Here is a 15128-nt window from a genome sequence, read left to right on the forward strand (position 1 = left end):
TCATTTTAAAGACTGTAACCCAGGAAAGACGACTTCTGCTCCCACCTGACCCCAAAATGAACGTTGACTCATTCAACCCACACCATGATGTGTTCCCAAAACTTAAGCAAGGAGTTATTTGCCTAAACACATTAGGATGTGTGGCAGAAACCAGACCTTAATACAGACAAACAGATACTATGTTGTGTGCCCTTTGTGATGTCAGAGGGGGGCGGTGACAAAGCGTCTGTATTTGAAAGCAGATTACTCACAACAAATAGTGTATTTATCACATTACAGTCACAATCACAGTCTTTATTCTAAGCTAGGCTAATTGACTGTAGAGTCTTGACTTTATATTGGGCCAGATGAAGCTGAGGAGTAGAGCGGATCGTCTTCCAATTGGTGGATCAGTGGTTCAATCCCTGGCCCCCGCAGTCAACATGTCAAGGTGTATGAATGTGATAGGTTAGGCAGCATGCCATTATGCATGTGGCACTCACCCATCAGTGTGTGAAAGGGTGAATGCTGACATGTAGTGTAAAGTGCTTTGATTGGTCAGAAGACGAAAAAAGGAATATATAAGTGCAGGCAATTTACCATTCTATTCACCATATACAGAGTGCAGAGTGTCATGTTTCTCATTTGACTTCTCATTTGAAAGAAAGTGTATTAAGCTTTTCCCCTATATTGGAATATTCTTTAATTATGTTTCTGCTTTTTAACCTAATAGCTGAATCATGTGATCAAAGATTTGATGGTAAACAAGTGTAAAACATCAGACTGTGTGCTGAATGTTGTAGCTGAAGTTGAAGCTGCAGCTAAATGGGCAAGAGTATGTTCTGCAGAATGTGGGTCATTTTTCCAACATGTTATCTCTGAGTGAACATTACTTCCAGCCATCCTGTCCTGACCACATGAAGCACATGCACATGGTTTCCAGGACCGTGACCTTCACCCCTGCAGGGGGTCATTTAAAGTGTAGTCTGTGTTTGAATTCACTCCTCTGATCTGCAAGGGAGAAAACATCCAGTGGGTTACAGCTAACTGACAAACTCAGCATATAAGAGGAATTGAGGGAAGTAAACAGCCTTCACTTTGCAGTTAATTCTGACCTCTGAGCGTTCTCTATCCACAGCAGATAGAGGAAAATGAGCTTTCTACAGCTCGCCTAATACTTACTTTATTTGCCTTCAGCTGCCTCGCTGAAATTGTGCACTGAAAGGCAGGAGCCCGTGCCTCCGAATCTGAGGCTCAGCGTCTCTTTTGCTCTGGCTTTTCAAGCCAAGCACCAGAAAGGGTTAGACCAACACTTTCCATATTTGATGTAAACACTGATATGATGACAAATGTTTTCTATTTCTTTACCTTTAAATGTGAAAATGTTCATTTCCAAAATGTAAAACAAAATAAAATCTTATCTTTTAAGAAGAAGACCAAACGCTCAAAATAAGATGCTGTTGGCATTCATTTGTGCACACTGTCCTCCAGCTTCGTCTTTCGATGTACCATAGAAGTAAGACGATGTCTTATGAAGAGGATGAAAGTCTGCTGGGCTGGAGGTGGTGAAGCTGGATGGGTCAAACAAACACAATATTTTCATTGTGGATTCAGCAGGGTTTGATTCCTGTGTTAGGGCCACTTCAGATCAATGCTTTCGCAACAAGACTGCATGAAACTGCCAAAAGGATCGCTTGACATCTGATCGCAAACGTTCTAAAACCGGGCTGTTCACATCAAAGCAACGTGCACAGACACAGCTGACCATCTCCATAGCAACAATGCACTGACATACCCCACTACTTATGTGTTAATACTATAATATTAGTTAATACTATATAATGTTAGAATTAGGCCGAGGTTACATGAATTAACTAGCTGGATTTCTGTTATCGTTATATAAAGAAGTGGATGACAGTGACAGTGTCATGCTCACAATGTTAGCTGTAACATTGATTATTAAACATTGAAGACAGAGAGTTTGGAAAGAGAGCATCTGGAGCCGTCTTTGGCTACAGCAGTGCCAGAGGCAGGGTGCCTACACCAATTTATGCTGTTTCCTGATTGGCTGAATGAAATAGGTCCATCATTCAGTTCTAAAGCTGCATTTGGAGATTTGACAAGTCAAATCCTCTGCAACTCCACGCAACGGCTTCAGACGCTCTGCAAATAACCAGTTCACACCGCTGCAACTTTCTCTGCAACGTTCTAAAACTGTTTTGTTGCGTTGCGAATCATTAATCTGAACTGGGCTTTAAACAGTCAGTGTTGACTTCTTTACATGTTGTAAAGAAGCCATGTCAGCTACTTAACTTGCATATTTGAATATTTATTTATAACCAAACCATGTTTTTTTTTAACTTGACTGAGTAGTTTTGATGTTTCAACATAAAGAAACAGTGCTTGTTTTGCTACGTTAACCACATGTTAATTATTGTTGCACGCTCAAACTAAAAATACTCAAAGAAAATGTGAACTGTTTCTTATCAAGCCGTATAATTGTTAATAAAAAAATATTTTGTAAGTCGAAACAGACGTTGCGTCATCTTTGCTGACTTCACTGCTTTATTCTAAAAGTATCTGGACATTGCTTATACTGTATATTTTTGCTATGTTGTTATTATATTGTTGTTATTTCGTGCATATATACATTTGACACTGACACTGCTGGGTACCTACAGCTTCAGATTTCTATCCCTAGGCCCACTGACCAAGTTGCCTTATATCGACAAAGTGCAAAACAAGGTGCCTTCTGGTTCTTTTCATTTGCTAGCAAACAACAGAAATTAGCCTGAAAGCGGCTGTGTGGTGAGATGCACTACAAAACAGGGTAAAGAACCTGTAACTCTTTTTAAAAGCAGTGATCAGAGAAAAGCTAACCTTTTAATAAGAAATAAATAGATGTGGATAATAACACATGAGGCATCAGCAGGGAGAATGTGGAAACTGTGGGATCCTGACACTCACTCGGGTGTATAAAGACAAACTGTACAGAGCAGATCGTTCCAAACAGGAAGTCACACACGAAAACAGCATACAGCATCCGGTCATTTCAAAATGTACAGACAAGTACAGACTGCCGTTTTTTTCCGTTTTCATAACAACAACACACTGAAATCTTGTAACACACTGAAATAAATAAATAATGTAGTTCTCCCGCAATCTTGTGATCTTGTGAATCCAGCTGCTTGGGCCTGCGCTCCGCTGCACTGCGGATCAGACACGTTTCCTGTGAGCGAGGGCTCGCGCCTTCTGACAGACCAGAACCGCGGCACAGATGGAACGCGCAGGACACGGATCCTGTGGGATTCAGGCGTTAGAAGAGTCGCTCAACAAAAAGCAATATGAGTCTTTTATCTGCAGAAAATTATGACCAACAGTTTCCTGCAGTCCATATGTTAGGACTGCACCATTAATGAAACAGTATTAACTTTCCTAAATGATCCTAAATGATACCTTTAAGAACTGGTCAACACTACAAAACAAAGGACTAAAGCTATGCAATGTCAACAACCACCCTGCAACTGTTCCTCACATTGGGCTGTTTGATCAACCAAAACATACTGATGTCATGCAGGAGTTGAAACAGAAGCAAAAGCAAATATTTTTAGTCAACTCAAACTTAGAAATCACACATAAGTCTGACAGTCTGCTTTAATCTGTTGTGACTTAATCCTGTAAAATATTCTCTAAGTACCTCACAGGGCTGAAGGAGGGTTGGTATTTGGATGTGGAAGAAGTACTTTGCATAGCAATGCAGTTACCAGAGTGAAAGCAGTGTCCATTTATAACTGGATGTGACTACAGTGTCTCGGGCACAGGCAGCATCGGGCTACAGGTGTATATTAATTAAATTTTATCCTTATATTATCATAGACAGAGGATAATATTTGTTTCTGTCAAACTGCGTGTCAGCCCTTGTGTTTGTGTAGAGAAACTGCCTTAAACATGTATCATAGGTGTGAAATGTAATACATATGAGTGGCACAGAGACATGCACACGCAGCATGCATGTATATAATTCAGGGTCTCGCTGGAGAGAGGCGCCTTGAAATGCGAGCGAAATCCCCTCCACCTCAGGAGACCTTCAAAGCACCTTGGAAAATCATCATCTATTCAAAAGTGGTGTTGCAGTATCCCGACTGGGAGCAGACGCTGACGAAAAAAATGTGGCAGAAATAATCAAAAGAGGCGAAGCTCTCAAGGACATAAACACGCCACCTGATGTGACCCAGCAGGCGTGCTGATTGATAGCGGAGGGAAGGAATCGGCCGACGCAACTCTAACAGTTTAAACTATTTTTGAGGTAAGTAAAAATTAAAGCTTCATATTAAACCGAAACCTCATATTAGAGACGGAGGTGATAAAGGTTGAGATTTCACAATACAGTGCAGAAAGCAGCATGAAAGGAAACTCTTTTTTTTCTGACCCTTCATGGAGCCTCAGATTCACTGTGAAGTGACTGGTTTATGATATAGTTGCTTTTTTGATCCTGCATGTTTGTTTCCTTTAACAACAGAAAGCTAGGGATAGCATTTTGTCGATTTAAAGTGTACAGTAGAGGTAGTAGTACAGTAGCCACCAGCAGTAAAGTGAGTTACGACCCCATCTCCATCAGATTTCAAACAAAAACCTGGCCAACCCCTAAAACCTTGAAGCAAAACAACACGACATCCCCGGCTGCTGCTTTGTTGTTAAATCAACAAGAAATGTGCCGGACAACAAGCTGTTCTGACATGAGCTCATCTTTCTCATCATCCTCATGTTTCCATCTGCTGTATCTGCTCTCCTCAATCTCAATCACTCTTTGTTTAGACACAAATGATGATAAGGAATAGGTATATAATTTAAAAACCCTATCCCAAACACAGTGATATCATGGTGCCATTTGGAGCTGAATTTGGGGGAACTGAAAACCCAGGAGAACAGCAGAGGGGCAGGAAATCAAAAGAGCTGGCAAGCATGGGAAGCTGACCCGCTGGTGAGCTGGTAAGTAGCTGGCAGAATGTATTGTCATGTTGGAGGAAGTGCTTTTTATGTGTCATGAAGAAGAATATCCATAAAACAACCCTATTTAAACATTATTGGGCTACATACCATTATGACGACGGAGTATTGAGCCACATTGAAGAAAAAAAATTCTGTAAGATTTCGAGAAAAAATCTTTGGACCCTGTCGTCCACCCAGCGCAAAGCACGCAGTGCAAGTGTCATTGCTAACTTCCACCCGGCGCAGTCGTCATTTTTACGCCCAGCGCCCCATGGGCGTGTTGGTTTTGAAATGAGGTGTGGTCAGGCAAACGGGCGGCACGTTGCTATCTTGAGGACGCAGAAAGCGACTGCACCTTAGACCAACAAAAACCTGGTCTGTAGTCTAAAGTCTATGCCGCAGTCTGTCTCTGCTATTTAGAGGGCGCATTATGGACATACATTGGAGAGTTCACAACAAGACTCTCTGCTTGTACTCACACGGGGACGCACAGCAGCGCTTCTACTCATATGGAAAAAGCAGTGTGTTTGCAGATGCAGTGTGTAAGGGACAGACTGCAAGCTTTGGTTTCCCTCGTCTCCATAAATCATGATGCTGCTTTCAGTTTGTTACCAATCTGCTGAGAAGTGCAGGAAGACATGGACAAGATCACCGCTGCCTCCACACACACCTGCTTCACCTCAGGAAGATTCCTGCTCGAGCCACGCACAGGCATAAAACTACCAAGACCAACACACAGCTCTCCATAAGGCGCACTCATTCTGACGCACACTCTCTATAATACAGCAGAAACAGACACATGCACGCAACTAGAAGGTAAATTTATTACAATACTGAAACATACCTACCTGTGGCACCGAGAATCGTGCCCACAGATACTAAAACACTGTCCAGAGTCAGTTACCCAGTTATGGACGGAGGAGACAACACAGCCATGTGATCCAGCAGCAACAATAAGTAAATAAACATTTAAAGCTGACCTTTCTTTGATGGTCAGCACACAGAAGAAGATCCTGTCCGTCTGGAGACCTAAATAATCAGCCTCATGCTTTTTTTCTTTCTGCTGGGCAGTGGGATCGCTTCAGTGGCTTTTACATCAATCTGGGCTTCGACATGTATCGGACAGTAACCTGTGTTTTTTCTGTGTGTTTGAAGATACAGTGGGAAGACATAATCTGAATATGCTGCTGTGAATCCGCCGTGTAAATAGCAACACACCTGGCTGCAGGCGCACCGGGCTCTTATAGAGAATGAGGGCTGACACTCTGATTGGTTTGATTCATGTTATGCCGATAACACGGCTATGAATAATCCAGGGACTTATCCCAACCTCTTTACGCCTTGCTCCTCGGTTTGCGCCCAGATTGTGTGCCGTGTAACTAGCAAAAGTGCGTCAGACACACCCTAAATCACTTGGTGCCATGCGCTTTAGGCTATGCGCCTTCTGCCGTCTAAATAGGGCCCATAACATTACGAGAATAAAGTCATTTTAGGCAATGGTTAGCCTGTATCTTATTTTGAAGGGTAATATCAGAAGAGCAGCCAAATTGCGCTAAAATGACTAAGATCACGAGTCATTTTCAAATAAAATCACTTTCAGAGTCCTGATAGTTATGAATTTCTGAAACCTATACTAGTATGGATATATAGCTGTTTAGTGTGCTTGTGCATTACTAGGACGGAGATCTCGCATGTTCTCGCGAGGTACATGTATGCTATGCTTCCGTGCTACTGGGTATGTTCAATAAATACAGCTCCGGCTCAGGTTATGTTAAGCCTCTATTTCCTCTTGTTTAAGTAATTTTTAAGAAACTATATTTTTGTAAACCTTTTTTTAAGATTAAAAAGTCTTAACCAGGAACCGCAGGTTAATCGGGGCCCCAGCAGCTAATTCTAGCCCCACAAATGACAAGTTATTTCAGAGAGAAATTAGCGTTCATCTCGCACCACTAGAGGGACAAAATGAAGCCCTGACCAATGCTTTAGTCCATGTTTCACAATTACTAGTGGCTGGATTTAAGTGCCACCATTTCTACTTGAAGACAAAAATATAATACTCTAATGAGCAGATGGTCTTATAATCAGAAGACAATTCCAGCTAATTTACGATAACAAGCAGATTGTCGTGACATTTGCAGAGCACATTCAGGCTGCAGAGGGGGAGACGTTTGATTTTTATGACCCCCTTGACCTTTTCCTTGCACCATCCTCTGGACAGTTCACATTTTCAGTATCCTACTTGTAGAGCTGAAAAAATATTTACATGCTCTTTCTGAAGCTCCAAAAACCGGGGATGTCATGAGAACTGCATTACCTATAGGGGCTACTTGGACTTCTAGCTTTGTGATATATACAGAGCTGAATTTAATGCTTGTTGCACCAACACATTAAATACAGCAGCTTGGTCAGTGGCCCCATGCTTTGAATTGTGAGGATCAGGGTACCCCTGTAGTTTCAACTTTGCACGTCAGGGGCTTTTTAAAAGGTAACAGTTTGGGTTTGTTTAAAAAGGCAGGTACATTGAGCACAGAGACCATACATCCAACGATCAGCCATAACATTGTGACCACTGACACTTACAATAGCCCCTGTCAGTGGGTGGGATATGTTAGGCAGGAAGTGAACCCTCTGTCCTCGTAGTTGACGTGTTGGAAGCAGGAAAAATGTGCAAGCGTAAGGATGTGGAACTTTGACAAGGGCCAAATTGTGATGGCTAAACGACTGGGTCAGAGCGTCTCCAAAACTGCAGCTCTTGTGGGGTGTTCCCGGTGTGCAGCGGTCAGTACCTACCAAAAGTGGTCCAAGGAAGGAAAACCAGTGAACTGGCGACCAGGGCTGATTGATGCGCGCGGGGAATGAAGGCTGGCCCGTGTGGTCTGATCCAACAGAAGAGCTACTGAACTCAAACTGCTGAAAAAGTGAATGCTGGTTCTGATAGAAAGGTGTCAGAATACACAGAGCATCACAGTTTGTTGTGTGTGGGACTGTGTAGCCGCAGACCAGTCAGGGTGCCTGTGCTGACCCCTGCCCACTGCTGAAAGCTCCTACAATGGGCATGTGAGCATCAGAACTGCACCACAGAGCGATGGAAGAAGGCGGCCTGGTCTGATGAATCACGTTTTCTTCTACATCATGTGGATGGCCGGGTGCGTGTGCGTCACTTACCTGGGGAAGACATGGCACCAGGATGCACTATGGGAAGAAGGCGAGTTGGCGCTTTGGTCAATGTTCTGCTGTGAACCTTGGGTCCTGCTGTTCATGTGGATGTTACTTTGACACGTACCACCTACCCTAACATTGTTGCAGACCTTCATTGGAAGGTGGAACAGTATTTCCCTCTGGTAGTGGCCTCTCTCAGCAGGATAATGCGCCCTGCCACACTGCAGACATGGTTCAGGAATGTATTAAGGAACACGACGACTTCAAAGTGTTGACTTGGCCTCCAGATTTCCCAGATCTCAATCCAATCGTGGGATGTGCTGGACAAACAAGTCCGATCCATGGAAGCCCCACCTCGCAGCTTACAGGACTTAAAGGATCTGCTGCTAACGTCTTGGTGCCAGATACCTCAGCACACCTTCAGAGGTCTGGTGGAGTCCATGCCTCAACAGGTCAGGGCTGTTTTGGAGGTCAAAAGGGGACTTACACAACATTAGGCAGGTGGTCATAATGTTGCTGATGAGTGTATAATTTATGTAATACTGGATTTTCACTCACAGAAAAACACAGACAGACTTGTTGAATGGTCTGTAAGTACAGTTAATGGAGATGGAACGGGCTTGTAGCACTGATACTGTATGAGAACCTAAATCTCACACCAGAGAATGTGGAGATACTCAAACATTAAGCACCATATGACAAATGTGTTCTGCTTTCATCTTGGTCGTTGTTATATTGTCGATAGAATTATTAACCTGCACAGCCACCTGTGAAACTCAGCATTCTGCACAATGTAGAAATGGTAGAACCAAGAGGCGACGGCCAGCACATCCTGCAGATGTATATGTGCAGGCCTGCCCCCATCCAGTGCATAAGTGCAGATATGCACAGTCACAATCTCTTTACACACATACACTGGTACAATCACATTATTCTCTCCATGCTCCATAAGCTGACACATATTCACATCTCTGGCGCCCCTTTCTCCTCTCTCAGCAGAAACACGGCTGGGGGATGAGATGTGAGCAGCGATGATTTCTCTGGCTTGGATGGTCCCAGCCTCCCCCGCACAGTTAACACCCCAGCCACAGTGGAACTGGACCAGGGCCAGATCCCAGCTCAGCAGGCTGGGCTCCACAAGGCCTGAATGTATCCAGGCACTGAGGATCAATGTATCACTTAAAATAAGCCTTGTACAACAGGCGGCCTTTTAAAAATAGCACTCTGTGATGGGTGATTAAAGATAAAGCGAATGTGGCAGCATCTGAGTCTAAAAGGTTATTCGACATGTGCAAGGTGTGGACAATTTGGCATATATTAGGCGAGGACAAAAGCTAATTCATGAATAGCTTCCGAGCAGACTCATGAAGAATCCTCACAATGAAAGAGGCCGCCTTTCCCTGAGTCTTTTAGATAAAAGCAGCGAGAAAGGTCACACTCAAATTAGGTAGAATGTCCCTGACAGTGTTATCCAGCATGAGCTGTACAAATCCCAATGACATGGGGCTGCATCCAGAGATTAGATAGTAACTGCAGTTCACACAAAACAAACAATTTAGGCAAAACTGCAGGAAAACACAGAAAGATTACATGTGTACAAAGAGGATGACGGGCCGCTGTGGGACACAGAGTGGCATTTCTCTGTATAAAGTTCACTTGCATTTATTAAATCCCACAGGACACTTAACCAGGGGCACATCTCAAAGATGACAAGGCCGAGCCCTGAGAGCGGCAATGTGTTCAGGTGAGGCAGAAACCCCCAGCTTTCTGTGCTTTCTGCATAAATGCTGCAAAGCAAAGGCCAGTGTGAGGTGGGCGGATAGTGTTTGGCCCTTTTAAATATTTAATTACACATTTAGAGTCTTTCGGCCACGTGCTGAATTAGTCATGTCTGATAATGGTGTGCAATGCAGATGACAGGGCTCCGCAGTCTCCAGAGCCGTGCAGCACAACCTGCTTGTCCACAGAGCGAATAGAAATAAGGACTTTAACAGGGTAATGTCTGTAATAGAAAACGAGTTGAACGTCAAAAGCTTGAAATGTGATTCTAGATACATTTAAAGAAAATATGCTTGTTTGCTATAAAACCTGGTCACAAAAGAAAATCAATATCAATTCCATCTGTGTGTGTGCAGGACAGAGATAGCTGCAGGACGTTTTTAGCCTGCTGGTGTCCATCAGAAAAGCTGGGGGCAGGAGAAGTGCTGGTCTTGCTCTGTCAGAAGCTCAAATCGTGCCTTACAACCACTCAAGAAGCTGTCTCTGTTAGATAACCATATTTTGTGATTAAGAAAGAGTCAGCAAACCATTAAAAAGGACTTATTATGCTCATTTCTAACTCTACATTTTAATACAGTGACTACAATTTAGCAGCTATGCATGACTCACTGTTCAATTTTCTCTATTTTATACTGAGCCTCCAAACCGTCAGCTCAACCTATTCCTGAAATCTGCCATTTTATATGTATATAGACGTGTAAGGAGTACTGAAATATTCTAAGTAGAAGTACTGTTACTGAAATTGTACTCAAGTAAAAGTAGCTCACTTAAAGAATACTCAAAGTAAAAGTTACTTAGTTACTTTTTCACCCCGCTGATTTTGCAGAGGTTACCTGACACATGCATCCTGTGCAAATGAAATAAAATGAAACTTTATTCTCAAACCTGGGCCCTGTGTTTACATATTTTGGTGTCAAAACTACGAGAGGTGGACCTTTCGTCAAAGAGTAAGATCCTTTGTTTAACCAGAAACAGCAGTTATACAGTTCTATTCAAAGCCACCAGACTCCATTGACAAAAACAGTAACTTTACCTAAACACAGGAGTTGCGGATGGTCTGCCGCTGCCTCGATCGCTTTGTTTGTTTGTGTTATTGTGTGGTGTTTTAATGGGTTAGTTCAGTTCCAAACTAACATGTGTTATGACGTGTAACGAGGCAGTGGTAGACCAGCAAGTCCAGTGTTCTGCAAGGTAAAATTAGTTTGTTTTTGTTAATGGATGGACTGTACTTATATAGTGCTTTTGTAGTCTTTGCGATCACTCTAAGCTGCTTTTACACTTCATGTCTTGCCCAAGGACACTTCGACATTTATCCTGAGGGAACTGGGGATCGAACCGCTGACCTTCCGATAAAAAGACGACCAACTCTACCACTGAGCCACAGCCGCTCTGTGATAAGTGATTCAAGATAAAGCGAATGTGTCAGCATCTGAATCTCAAAGGTTATTCGACATGTACAAGGTGTGGACGATTTGGCAAATATTAAGCGAGGACAAAAGCTTATTCATGAATAGCTTCTGAGCAGACTGCAGAGTCTGGTGGCTTTGAAGAGAGTGGCTCTTTCTGGTTTACTCTCTAAGGCATGACTTTTTATTTTTTGAGGAAAAAAATATTTCACCCTATTAATATATATATATATATATTTATCCCCCCACCCACCCCCCAAAATGAAATTGGTTTGTTCCCTCTGGGCAACAGTGTGCTATGAGGGTACTGAAACACCAAGGTTTGTGGTAGTACAAACAATAATTACAATAAGGAAAATAAGCAATATAATAAATAAAGCAATATATGAATACGAAAAAAGTTTTATTTGGACAAAAATCCACCACGAATGGTTTCAAACCGAGTTTTAAGTTTGGTTTTACAGTAAGTGTGTGTGTGTTACTTTACTGACACTGACCCCCGATCCGCTTACTGTCTCTTAAACCTGATTCATGAATCCACTCGTCCTGACTCTTAAGGCTCACTGTCCTCACTTTCCTCAAGCTGCTGTCACAGGCCGGCTGTGGCTCAGTGGTGGAGTCGGTCGTCTCTCAATTGGCAGGTACGGGGTTCGATCCCTGACTGCTGCAGCCACATGACGAAGTGTCCTTGGGCAAGAAACTGAACCCCAAATTGCTCCCGGTGGCACAGCCAATGGGTATGAATGGGCATAGATCTGACTGGAGATTGGCACATAGGCCTTTGCCATCAGCATGTGAATGAGTGTGGGTAAATGTGACATGTAGTGTAAAAGCAGCTTCGAGAGGTCGGAAGACTAAAAAAGCTCTATATATGAACAGTCCATGTACTGTCCTCACAGGGAATGACCCCAACTGTTCCTTCTGCCAATAAAAGGTTATTGTGTCCATTTGCTGTGTCAGTAGATATAAAGTACAAATATTGACTGTTGCCATGATAAAACAAACGGTGTCCACACTTCAGCATAATATTGCCTGAACAAAAGTGGTCTAAATGCACAGTGTTGCCCTCAGGCAGAAAAACACAGTTTAGTATATCAATAAAAACAAAAAAAGTATTTCAACAATAAAACATGCTTCTTTACATACTCATCCACATGCATATATATTTTATATGCATTCATTTTAATTTTAACCATCCCATGCAGCTTTGCTTCCTGAAAGGAATGCTCCACCCTCAGATGAAAGGCCACGCCCACCTCAAACCCTCATTTTCAATTGGACGAAGAGATGTCTGGTGATATGTGTATATTTTTTTTTATTTAAAAAACCTAAAGGGACGGTGTGGGGTTCAAAAAGAGAGTTCGTTGCCTGAGGGCAACACCATGCCATAGAGGGTCAAACAGAAGACTTTGGCACCTCTGCTTTGACGCAATGCGTGACACTTTGATCTGATTGGTCTGTGTTTGATGCGATGCATTTGATTGGTGTCTGGTCCAAGTCCATTTTTCTTGCAATATCCAGATATACAATATATCTTACTCAGCAATGGATTATTGCACAAATGAAAGGAGTTACTTTACTTCATTTAAAACAAACTGAAGTAAAAGTCAAATGACTGGCTTTGAAAAATATTCAAAAAGTACAAGTACATGAAGAAGCTACTCTATTACAGTAACATGAGTACCTGCAATTCATTACTTTCGCCTCTATATTCTACGGAAGCCCTAAGCAGACATGCATCCATACATTTTATTTACTCAGTTTTCCTGTGATAATATTTCTGGTTGTTTTCTCGAACTCTTTATCACGTTACGACGCTGCACCTCCGTCACGTCAGATGATAATAACTCGTATCCTCAGAGCTGCAAAAGCACAAAACGAACATAAAAACAGGATTAACTTAACTCATTAGTGGGCGATGGCAGCATGGCATGTCTGTCTGTAATATCACAGTGACCAGCCTGTTGTTCTGTTTTCTAGATCGACAGAAAATTATCCCGTTATCACGAGAAAACCAGCTTTGTTATCTGGAGATAATGGGCCAAATTAATCCGTTGTAATGGAAAACGTTGTTATCTTGCGATAATGAGAAAAATAAGTCGAGACCTTCAGAAAACAACAGAAATTAACTCGTTATCACAGGAAAATGGAGTAAATGGATGCATTGTATGGATGCATGTCTGCTAAGGGCTTCCGTATTATTTATATAAACTTCTGTCTCATTTTTAACATGTTAACATTTATAAATATATTGTAAGACACGCTGTGTAATTAAGCTTTGGTGTTGCTGGATAGAGGCAGGCTGACAGTCTTTACTTGCTCCTAGATTTTGTGCTAAGCTAGGCTTAACACACAGCAGCCTGATACACTGAGAGGCTCAGGAGGAGCTTCCACCCTCAGGCAGCGAGGACCTAAATGAGGTCACTGCACTCATTCCTATTCTTTGTTTCTATTCTCTTTTACACTCAGTTTGCCTGATTCGGGGGAACTGTACTGGAGGGATGGACGGACAGATTAGCCTTGATTTAGCAAAGTGTTGATGATGGTGGTGAGCGCTGTCTGACCACCACTTGAAAATCTCCCAGAGGTCACAGATCTGGTGAAAGCCATACCATATGATTCACATTATTTCAATACCTTTGAAACCATTTAGTGAACTCCATGTTCTGTATGAGGACCCATATTTTTCCCTTTATTTTATCACCCCTCTGCACCGCTCCCCTGTTTGATCAAAGAAATCCAGAGATAGAGTCAATTAGATTTATTATGAAATACATAATTTTAGTTTGTCTAAAATCACTGCTTACAGGTATGTTCACACTAATGTGACACTGTTGATCTGTTGACTCTTGTGGAAGAAGACATTGGCTGCCAAAGAGGAGAATGGAATGAAAGAGCCTTAAGAGCTCTAAAGGAGTTCTTTTGGGAATCTCTCGACTCTCTGGTGCCTAATTGTTTGGTCTCAAAAAGCAACGACCAAAATTTAAAACATTCAACCACTGTCTGAACACAGCCTTTGCCATTTTAGACGACATTCATCCAAAGAAGCAAAAACATTACTGCATCACTACAATGAGGTCATAAAATCATGTCACAACATGACGCATGGTGGCAATTAAAGCCAATGTGCCCAAAATTACAGCTTCATTTTCTCTGCAAAAATAGGACGACGGGAAACATTTACATCCTGGCTTTTGTACTATTTTAAATGATGTTTAATAGCAATACTCATTCATGCCAAGCATTAATGAATTCCTGGGAACGTTGGGATCGTTAATTCCTGCGTGTCAGAGTGAGGCATTAGGAGACGGGTGTGTCTTTTTAAATGCTCTTTTATTAGTTCAGCTGCTAACACAGCTGCTTTCCCCTCATACTCATCCCTGTGCTCTCTCCCTGTGCTATTGGACTTTAGCTGAACATAATTCCAACACAAAGAGGCTCAGAAAATGCACCCTCAGCCTGCTGTAAATGCAGTTCATGACGAGGCTGCAGAAGAATTTGATTGTGCCGGGTATTTGATTGCCTCATGAGTGCAGCAAAACAGAACGGATGTTGGCAGGCATGTGGAGAAACGTTATTTATTCTAAAGCTCAAAGGGAAAATTAGTCAAAATGTGTTTGCAAACAGGATGAAACATTTTTTAAAATGATGATGAAAGCAGTTTTTAAGAAAAGGTTTGGAGGCATCACTGCGTCAGTCATCCAGCTCAACCCCAACATGAAAAATTCATGTGTGAAACAGCTTGCTCATACGTAGCCCTGACAACACTGTTTGCTAAGTGGTCTTGAGATGGATTTCTGTGTGTGTGTTTGTCCT

The sequence above is a fragment of the Semicossyphus pulcher genome, unplaced genomic scaffold, assembly GCF_022749685.1.
Source record: "Semicossyphus pulcher isolate SPU_LCO1_2020_fin unplaced genomic scaffold, fSemPul1.0.p SCAF_9, whole genome shotgun sequence".
In the NCBI taxonomy this organism is placed as follows: Eukaryota; Metazoa; Chordata; class Actinopteri; order Labriformes; family Labridae; genus Semicossyphus; species Semicossyphus pulcher.